The following is an 11,160-nucleotide window of genomic DNA, read 5'->3' as shown; positions in this document are numbered from 1 at the left end:
GGTTAAATCTTAACCGTACTAAGGGCCCTATCTTGGGAGGTATCTTTGCCTCGCGCCTCGCTGCATACTATAACATACCTATTAGGCATTATGAGAAAGAAGAAAAGTTGCTGCCTCCTGTTTATCTAGATTATAAGAGAATGGTAGCGCTTGATTTTATTGTTAAGAATAGGGAAAAGGCGCTTAAGTACAAACTATTATTTGATAAAAATCACCCTGAGACTATTACCTTGCCTGCTCCTTCCCTGTTTGACTTATCTACAGGCAAGTATCTCGTTCCGCTGGCGGCCATCCACGCCTACCGGAACCCTACATCAGCTACAGAGCCAGAGCCGGAACCACAATTTGATCCTCCACGACAGTCTGATTACCAGTGGGATCCGGAGGTGATTGCCAACCAGTGGCAATCCGAGGCTTCTTCACAGTACAACCCCAACTATAACTTTGGGTATCCGCCAGGCCAGCCATGGCATTAGACCAACTTAGGCCAAAAGCCTAAGCTTGGGGGAGTACGTATTTCTCACCGACATTACATTCATGTTCACTCACTCATTGCTAGTTGTCGGTGCTCATACTTTTTCACTGTAATATCCATGCTAGTTTATTTTCCTTTTTATGCTTTCTTCTTGTGTGTTTGAAAAACCTTAAGAAAACAAAAAAATTAGTTGTAGCTTCTATCTAGTTTACTTTCTTGCTTGTAGTAATTAAAAGAAAACCCAAAAAGATTTCCCGTTCTTCTTTTGCTTGTTGGGAGCTTTCCCGTGTAAATAGTTTTACTTCTTTTCTTTTCTTTGGGGGTCGATAGGAGAAGACCATAATAAAATTGTTGAAGTGGCTCTTATATGCATTATTGTTGATTTAACCAAGAGCCCATATTGCCTTGTCTTCTCCTGTTTATTGAATGCCTGCAGATTCCAGCTTAGTCCAATGCACATGTACTATTATTATTATTCACATCGTTCGGTCGTGCAAGTGAAAGGCAATTATGACGATATATGATGGACTGATTGAGATGAGAGAAGCTGGTATGAACTCGACCTCTCTTGTTTTTGTAAATATGATTAGTTCATCGTTCCTGATTTAGCCTATTATGAATAAACATGTTTGCAATGACAATTAGAGATTATAGTTACTTATGCCATGCTTAATTAGCTAGGAGTTTATAATGGTTTACCTTGCGTGCCAACATGCTATTAAAATGGTTGTGATGTGGTATGATAGGGTGGTATCCTCCTTTGAATGATTCAAGTGACTTGACTTGGCACATGTTCACACATGTAGTTGAAACAAAATCAACATAGCCTTCATGATATTTATGTTCATGGTGGATTATATCCTACTCATGCTTGCACTCAATGTTTATTAATTTTAATGCATGTTCATGACTGTTGTCGCTCTCTAGTTGGTCGCTTCCCAGTCTTTTGCTAGCCTTCACTTGTACTAAGCGGGAATACTGCTTGTGCATCCAATCCTTAAACCCCAAAGTTATTCCATATGAGTCCACTATACCTTCCTATATGCGGTATCTACCTGCCGTTCCAAGTAAATTTGTATGTGCCAAACTCCAAACCTTCAAATGAAATTCTGTTTTGTATGCTCGAATAGCTCATGTATCAACTAGGGCTGTCCGTATCTTCCATGTTAGGCGGGTTATTCTCAAGAGGAGTGGACTCCGCTCCTCACTCACGAGAAAATGGCTGGTCACCGGGATGCCCAGTCCCATGCTTTATGCAAATCAAATCAAAATAATTGCAAACAAAACTCCCCCAGGGCCTGTTGTTAGTTGGAGGCACTCGTTGTTTCGAGCAAGCCATGGATTGATGCTTGTTGGTGGGGGGGGGGGTAAAAACTTTACCATTCTGTTTGGGAACCGCCTATAATGTGTGTAGCATGGAAGATATCGCCATCTCTTGGTTGTTATGTTGACAATGAAAGTATATCGCTCAAAATATTATTTACCTCTGCTTTAAAACCGAGCTCTGGCACCTCTACAAATCCCTGCTTCCCTCTGCGAAGGGCCTATCTTTTTTACTTTTATGTTGAGTCATCACCCTCTTATTAAAAAGCACCAGCTGAAGAGCACCACTGTCATTTGCATCCATTAATATTAATTTATATTGGGTATGACTATGATTGGATCTCTTTTACCATGAATTACAATGTTTAGTCAGTCCTTGATCTTTAAAGGTGCTCTGCATTTATGTTTTGCGGTCTCAGAAAGGGCTAGCGAGATACCATCTTGTTATATCATATCATGATTATTTTGAGAAAGTGTTGTCATCCGAGATTTATTATTATTGCTCGCTAGTTGATTATGCCATTGATATGAGTAAACATGAGACCTAAGAGTTATTGTGAATATGGTTAGTCATAATCTTTGCTGAAAACTTGAATGCTGGCTTTACATATTTACAACAACAAGAGCAAACAGAGTTTGTAAAAGTATTTCTTTATCACTTTCAGTTTATCAACTGAATTGCTTGAGGACAAGCAAAGGTTTAAGCTTGGGGGAGTTGATACGTCTCCGTCGTATCTACTTTTCCAAACACTTTTGCCCTTGTTTTGGACTCTAACTTGCATGATTTGAATGGAACTAACCCGGACTGATGCTGTTTTCAGCAGAATTGCCATGGTGTTATCTTTGTGCAGAAACAAAAGTTCTTGGAATGACCTGAAACTTCACGGAGATTATTTTTGGGAATAATAAAAAATACTGGCGAAAGAATCAAGGCCAGGGGGCCCACACCCTTTCCACGAGGGTGGGGGGCGCGCCCCCTGCCTCGTGGGCCCCCTGGAGCTCCACCGACCTCAACTCCAACTCCATATATTCGTGTTCGGGGAGAAAAAAAATCAGAGAGAAAGATTCATCGCGTTTTACGATACAGTGCCGCCACCAAGCCCTAAACTCTCTCGGGAGGGCTGATCTGGAGTCCGTTCGGGGCTCTGGAGAGGGGTATCCATAGCTGTCGTCATCATCAACCATCCTCCATCACCAATTTCATGATGCTCACTGTCGTGCGTGAGTAATTCCATCGTAGGCTTGCTGAACGGTGATGGGTTGGATGAGATTTATCATGTAATTGAGTTAGTTTTGTTAGGGTTTGATCCCTAGTATGCACTATGTTCTGAGATTGATGTTGCTATGACTTTGCTATGCTTAATGCTTGTCACTAGGTCCCAAATGCCATGATTTCAGATCTGAACCTATTATGTTTTCATGAATATATGTGATTTCTTGATCCTATCTTGCAAGTCTATAGTCACCTACTATGTGTTATGATCCGGCAACGCCGAAGTGACATTAATCAGGACCACTCCCGGTGATGACCGTAGTTTGAGGAGTTCATGTATTCACTATGTGTTAATGCTTTGGTCTGGTACTCTATTGAAAGGAGGCCTTAATATCCCTTAGTTTCCGCTAGGACCCTGCTGCCATGGGAGGGTAGGACAAAAGATGTCATGCAAGTTCTTTTCCATAAGCACGTATGACTATATTCGGAATACATGCCTACATTACATTGATGAATTGGAGCTAGTTCTGTGTCACCCTATGTTATGACTGTTACATGATGAACCGCATCCGGCATAATTTTCCATCACCAATCCAATGCCTACGAGCTTTTCACATATTGTTCTTCGCTTATTTACTTTTCCGTTGCTACTGTTACAATCACTACAAAACCCAAAAATATTACCTTTGCTACCGTTACCGTTACTATCATACTACTTTGTGTTGGGGAACGTAGCAGAAATTCAAAATTTTCTACGCATCACCAAGATCAATCTATGGAGTTTACTAGCAACGAGAGGGAAGGAGTGCATCTACATACCCTTGTAGATCGCGAGCGGAAGCGTTCAAGAGAACGGGGTTGATGGAGTCGTACTCGTCGTGATCCAAATCACCGATGATCCTAGCGCCGAACGGACGGCACCTCCGCGTTCAACACACGTACGGAGCGGGGACGTCTCCTCCTTCTTGATCCAGCAAGGGGGGAGGAGAAGTTGATGGAGATCCAGCAGCACGACGGCGTGGTGGTGGAAGTAGCGGGATACCAACAGGGCTTCGCCAAGCGCTGCGGGAGGAGAGAGATGTGTCACGGGAGGGAGAGGGAGGCGCCAGGGCTTAGGGTATGGCTGCCCTCCCCCCCCACATATATATAGGGGCAAGGGAGAAGGGGGGGCGCAGCCTTGGCCCTTCCTCCAAGGAAGGGTGCGGCCAGGGAGGAGTCCATCCTCCCCAAGGCACCTAGAAGATGCCTTCCCCCTTTAGGACTCTCCCTTTCCCTTATCTCTTGGCGCATGGGCCTCTTGGGGCTGGTTCCCTTGGCCCATATAGGCCAAGGCGCACACCCCTACAGCCCATGTGGCCCCCCGGGGCAGGTGGACCCCCGGACCCCTTTCGGCACTCCCGGTACAATACCGATAATGCGCGAAACATTTCCAGCGACCAAAACAAGACTTCCCATATATAAATATTTACCTCCGGACCATTCCGGAACTCCTCATGACGTTCGGGATCTCATCCGGGACTCCGAACAACTTTCGGGTTACCACATACTAATATCTCTACAACCCTAGCGTCACCGAACCTTAAGTGTGTAGACCCTACGGGTTCGGGAGACACGCAGACATGACCGAGACGACTCTGCGGTCAATAACCAACAGCGGGATTTGGATACCCATGTTGGCTCCCACATGCTCCTCGATGATGTCATCGGATGAACCACGATGTCGAGGATTCAATCAATCCCGTATACAATTCCCTTTGTCAATCGGTACGTTACTTGCTCGAGATTCGATCGTCGGTATCCCAATACCTTGTTCAATCTCGTTACCGGCAAGTCACTTTACTCGTACCGTAACGCATGATCCCGTGGCTAACTCCTTAGTCACATTGAGCTCATTATGATGATGCATTACCGAGTGGGCCCAGAGATACCTCTCCGTCATACGGAGTGACAAATCCCAGTCTCGATTCGTGCCAACCCAACAGACACTTTCGGAGATACCTGTAGTGCACCTTTATAGCCACCCAGTTACGTTGTGACGTTTGGTACACCCAAAGCATTCCTACGGTATCCGGGAGTTGCACAATCTCATGGTCTAAGGAAATGATACTTGACATTAGAAAAGCTCTAGCAAATGTACTACATGATCTTGTGCTATGCTTAGGATTGGGTCTTGTCCATCACATCATTCTCCTAATGATGTGATCCCGTTATCAATGACATCCAATGTCCATGGTCAGGAAACCATAACCATCTATTGATCAACGAGCTAGTCAACTAGAGGCTTACTAGGGACATGTTGTGGTCTATGTATTCACACATGTATTATGGTTTCCAGTTAATACAATTATAGCATGAACAACAGACAATTATCATGAACAAGGAAATACAATAATAACCATTTTATTATTGCCTCTAGGGCATATTTCCAACAGTCTCCCACTTGCACTAGAGTCAATAATCTAGTTCACATCACCATGTGATTAACACTCAAAGTTCACATCGCCATGTGACTAATACCCAAGAGTTTACTAGAGTCAATAATCTATTTCACATCACCATGTGATTAACACTCAATGAGTTCTAGGGTTTGATCATGTTATGCTTACGAGAGAGGTTTTAGTCAACGGGTCTGCAACATTCAGATCCGTGTGTGCTTTACAAATCTCTATGTCATCTTGTAGATGTAGCTACCACGCGCTACTTGGAGCTATTCCAAATAACTGCTCTACTATATGAATCTGGTTTACTACTCAGAGTCATCTGGATTAGTGTCAAAGTTTGCATCGACGTAACCCTTTACGACGAACTGTTTTACCACCTCCATAATCGAGAAAATTCCTTAGTCCACTAGATACTAAGGATAAGTTCGACCGCTGTCATGTGATCCATTCCCGGATCACTATTGTACCCCTTGACTAACTCATGGTAAGGCACACTTCAGGTGCGGTACACAACATAGCATGCTGTAGAGCCTACGTCTAAAGCATAGGGGACGACCTTCGTCCTTTCTCTCTCTTCTGCCGTGGTCAGGTCTTGAGTCTTACTCAATACTCACACCTTGTAACACAGCCAAGAACTCCTTCTTTGTTGATCTATTTTGAACTCCTTCAAAATCTTGTCGTGGTATGTATTCATTTGAAAGTACTATTAAGCGTTTTTGATCTATCCTTATAGATCTTGATGCTTAATGTTCAAGTAGCTTAATCCAGGTTTTCCATTAAAAAACACTTTTCAAATAACCCTGGATGCTTTCCAGAAATCCTACATCATTTCTGATCAACAATATGTTAACAACATATACTCATCAAAAATTCTATAGTGCTCCCACTCACTTCTTTGGAAATACAAGTTTCTCATGAACTTTGTATAAACCCAAAATCTTTGATCATCTCATCAAAGCATTCATTCCAACTCCGAGATGCTTACTCCAATCCTTAGAAGGATTGCTAGAGCTTTGCATACTTGTTAGCAGCTTTCAGGATTGATAAAACCTTCTGGTTGTATCACATACAACCTTTCCTCAAGAAAATTGTCGAGGAAACAATGTTTTGACATCCTATCTACAAGATTTCATAAATAATGCAGTAACTGCTAATATAATTCTAACAGACTCTTAGCATCGCTACGAGTGAGAAAGTCTCATCGCAGTCAACTCCTTGAACTTGCCGGAAAACATCTTAACGACAAGTCGAGCTTTCTTAATGGTGACACTTACCATCATTGTTTGTCTTCCCTTTAAAATCCATCTGTACCCAACAGCCTTACGACCATCAAGTAGTTCTTTCAAAGTCTATACTTTGTTTTCATACATGGATCCTCTCGGATTTTATGGCCTCGAGCCATTCGTCGGAATCCGGGCCCACCATCGCTTCTGTTGGGGAACGTAGTAATTTCAAAAAATTTCCTACGAACACGCAAGATCATGGTGATGCATAGCAACGAGAGGGGAGAGTGTTGTCCACGTACCCTCGTAGACCGATAGCGGAAGCGTTAACACAACGCGGTTGATGTAGTCGTACATCTTCACGATCCGACCGATCAAGTACCGAACGTACGGCACCTCCGAGTTCAGCACACGTTCAGCTCGATGACGTCCCTCGAACTCCGATCCAGCCGAGTGTTGAGGGAGAGTTTCGTCAGCACGACGGCGTGGTGATGATGATGATGTTCTACCGACGCAGGGCTTCGCCTAAGCACCACTACGATATTATCGAGGTGTAATATGGTGGAGGGGGGCACCGCACACGGCTAAGAGATCAATAGATCAATTGTTGTGTCTCTGGGGTGCCCCCTGCCCCCGTATATAAAGGAGCAAGGGGGAGGCCGGCCGGCCCTTGTTGGCGCGCCAGGAGGAGGAGTCCTCCTCCTAGTAGGAGTAGGACTCCCCTCTTTCCTACTCCTACTAGGAGGGGGAAAGGAAGGGGGAGAGGGAGAAGGAAAGGGGGGCGCCGCCCCCCCTCTCCTAGTCCAATTCGGACCAGAGGGGGAGGGGGCGCGCGGCCCCTCCTGGCTGCCCCTCTCTCTCTCCACAAAGGCCCATAAAGCCCATTACTTCTCCGGGGGGGGGGGGTGGTTCCGGTAACCCTCTGGCACTCCGGTTTTCTCCGAAATCACCCGGAACACTTCCGGTGTCCGAATATAGTCGTCCAATATATCAATCTTTATGTCTCGATCATTTCGAGACTCCTCGTCATGTCCGTGATCACATTCGGGACTCCGAACAACCTTCGGTACATCAAAACATATAAACTCATAATATAACTGTCATCGTAACGTTAAGCGTGCGGACCCTACGGGTTCGAGAACTATGTAGACATGACCGAGACACCTCTCCGGTCAATAACCAATAGCGGAACCTGGATGCTCATATTGGTTCCCACATATTCTACGAAGATCTTTATCGGTCAGACCGCATAACAACATATGTTGTTCCCTTTGTCATCGGTATGTTACTTGCCCGAGATTCGATCGTCGGTATCTTGATACCTAGTTCAATCTCGTTACCGGCAAGTCTCTTTACTCGTTCCATAATACATCATCCCGCAACTAACTCATTAGTCACAATGCTTGCAAGGCTTATAGTGATGTGTATTACTGAGTGGGCCCAGAGATACCTCTCCGACAATCGGAGTGACGAATCCTAATCTCGAAATACGCCAACCCAACAAGTACCTTCGGAGACACCTGTAGAGCACCTTTATAATCACCCAGTTACGTTGTGACGTTTGGTAGCACACAAAGTGTTCCTCCGGTAAACGGGAGTTGCATAATCTCATAGTCATAGGAACATGTATAAGTCATGAAGAAAGCAATAGCAACATACTAAACGATCGAGTGCTAAGCTAACGGCATGGGTCAAGTCAATCACATCATTCTCCTAATGATGTGATCTCGTTAATCAAATGACAACTCATGTCTATGGCTAGGAAACATAACCATCTTTGATCAACGAGCTAGTCAAGTAGAGGCATACTAGTGACACTCTGTTTGTCTATGTATTCACACATGTATCATGTTTCCGGTTAATACAATTCTAGCATGAATAATAAAAATTTATCATGATATAAGGAAATAAATAATAACTTTACTATTGCCTCTAGGGCATATTTCCTTCAGCTTCTCCATGCTCGTAGGTTCATTGTTGTCTAGCAACATGACTTCCAAGACAGGATTACGTACCACTCTGAAGTAGTACGCATCCTTGTCGACCTACGAGGTTTGGTAGTGACTTGATCCGAAGTTTCATGATCACTATCATAAGCTTCCACTTCAATTGGTGTAGGTGCCACAGGAACAACTTCCTGTGCCCTGCTACACACTAGTTGAAGTCATGGTTCAATAACCTCATCAAGTCTCCACCATCCTCCCACTCAATTCTTTCGAGAGAAACTTTTCCTCGAGAAAGGACCCGTTTCTAGAAACAATCACTTTTGCTTCCAGATCTGAAATAGGAGGTATACCCAACTGTTTTGGGTATTCTATGAAGATGCATTTATCCGCTTTGGGTTCGAGCTTATCAGCCTGAAACTTTTTCACATAAGCGTCGCAGCCCCAAACTTTTAAGAAACGACAGCTTAGGTTTCTCTAAACCATAGTTCATACGGTGTCGTCTCAACGGAATTGCGTGGTGCCCTATTTAAAGTGAATGCGGTTGTCTCTAATGCCTAACCCATAAACGATAGTGGTAATTCGATAAGAGACATCATGGTATGCACTATATCCAATAGGGTGCAGTTATGATGTTCGGACACACCATCACACTATGGTGTTCCAGGCGGTATTAGTCGTGAAACAATTTCCACAATTTCTTAATTGTATGCCAAACTGGTAACTCAGATATTCATCTCTATGATCATATCATAGACATTTTTATCCTCTTGTCACGACGATCTTCAACTTCACTCTGAAATTACTTGAACCTTTCAATAATTCAGACTTGTGTTTCATCAAGTAAACATACTTAGCATCTACTCAAATCATCTGTGAAGTAAGAGCATAATGATATTCACTGCGTGCCTCAGCACTCATTGGATTGCACACATCAAAATGTATTACTTCCAACAAGTTGCTCTCTTGTTCCATCTCACTGAAAATGAGGCCTTTCAGTCATCTTGCCCATGTGGTATGATTTGCATGTCTCAAGTGATTCAAAATCAAGTGAGTCCAAATGATCCATCTATATGGAGTTTCTTCATGCATATATACCAATAGACATGGTTCGCATGTCTCAATCTTTTCAAAAACGAGTGAGTCCAAAGATCCATCAACATGGAGCTTCTTCATGCGTTTTATCCCAATATGACTCAAATAGCAGTGCCACAAGTATGTGGGACTATCATTACTATCTTATATCTTTTGGCATGAACATGTGTATCACTATGATCGAGATTCAATAAAGCATTTATTTTAGGTGCAAGACCATTGAAGGTATTATTCAAATAAAAAGAGTAACCATTATTCTTCTTAAATGAACAACATAATCCAATCATGTCTATGCTCAACGTAAACACCAAATAACAATTATTTAGGTTTAACACCAATCTCGATGGTAGAGGGAGCATGCGATGCTTGATCACATCAACCTTGGAAACACTTCCAACACATATCGTCATCTCACCTTTAGCTAGTCTCCGTTTATTTCGTAGCCTTTTATTTCGAGTTACCAACACTTAGCAACCGAACCGGTATCTAATACCCTGGTGCTACTAGGAGTACTAGTAAAGTACACATTAATATAATGTATATCCAATATACTTCTGTCGACCTTACCAGCCTTCTCATCTACGAAGTATCTAGGGTAGTTCTGCTTCAGTGACCGTTCCCCTCATTTCAGAAGCACTTAGTCTCAGGTCTGGGTTCAACCTTGGGTTTCTTCACTAGATCAGCAACTGATTTGCCGTTTCATGAAGTATCCCTTCTTGCCCTTGCCCTTCTAGAAACTAGTGGTTTTACTAACCATCAGCAATTGATGCTCCTACTTGATTTCTACTTTCGCGGTGTCAAACATCGTGAGTTGCTCAAGGATCATCATGTCTATCCCTGATATGTTATAGTTCATCACGAAGCTCTAATAGCTTGGTGGCAGTGACTATGGAGAACCATCACTATCTCATCTGGAAGATTAACTCCCACTCGATTCAAGTGATTGTAGTACTCAGACAATCTGAGCACATGCTCAACGATTGAGTTTTTCTCCCTTAGTTTGCAGGCTTAAGAAACTTGTCAGAGGTCTCATACCTCTTGACGTGGGCACTAGTCTAAAATCCCAATTTCAGTCTTTGGAACATCTCATATGTTCTGCGACGTTTCAAAACCGTCTTTGGTGCCACAATTTTAAACCGTTCAACATTACGCACTGAACTATCACGTAGTCATCAAAATGTGTATGTCAGATGTTCGCAACATCCACAAACGACGCTCGAGGTTCAGCACACCGAGCGGTGCATTAAGGACATAAGCCTTCTGTGCAGCAATGAGGACAATCCTCAGTTTACGGACCCAGTCCGCATCATTGCTACTATCAACTTTCAACTAAATTTTCTCTAGGAACATATCTTAGTAGAACTAAAGCGTAAGCTACGACATTATTTGCAAAGACCTTTTGACTATGTTCATGATAATTAAGTTCATCTGATTATTTAATGAACTC

The sequence above is a fragment of the Triticum aestivum genome, chromosome 1D (assembly GCF_018294505.1).
Source record: "Triticum aestivum cultivar Chinese Spring chromosome 1D, IWGSC CS RefSeq v2.1, whole genome shotgun sequence".
Classification (NCBI taxonomy): Eukaryota; Viridiplantae; Streptophyta; class Magnoliopsida; order Poales; family Poaceae; genus Triticum; species Triticum aestivum.
This window is presented reverse-complemented; position numbering follows the sequence as displayed.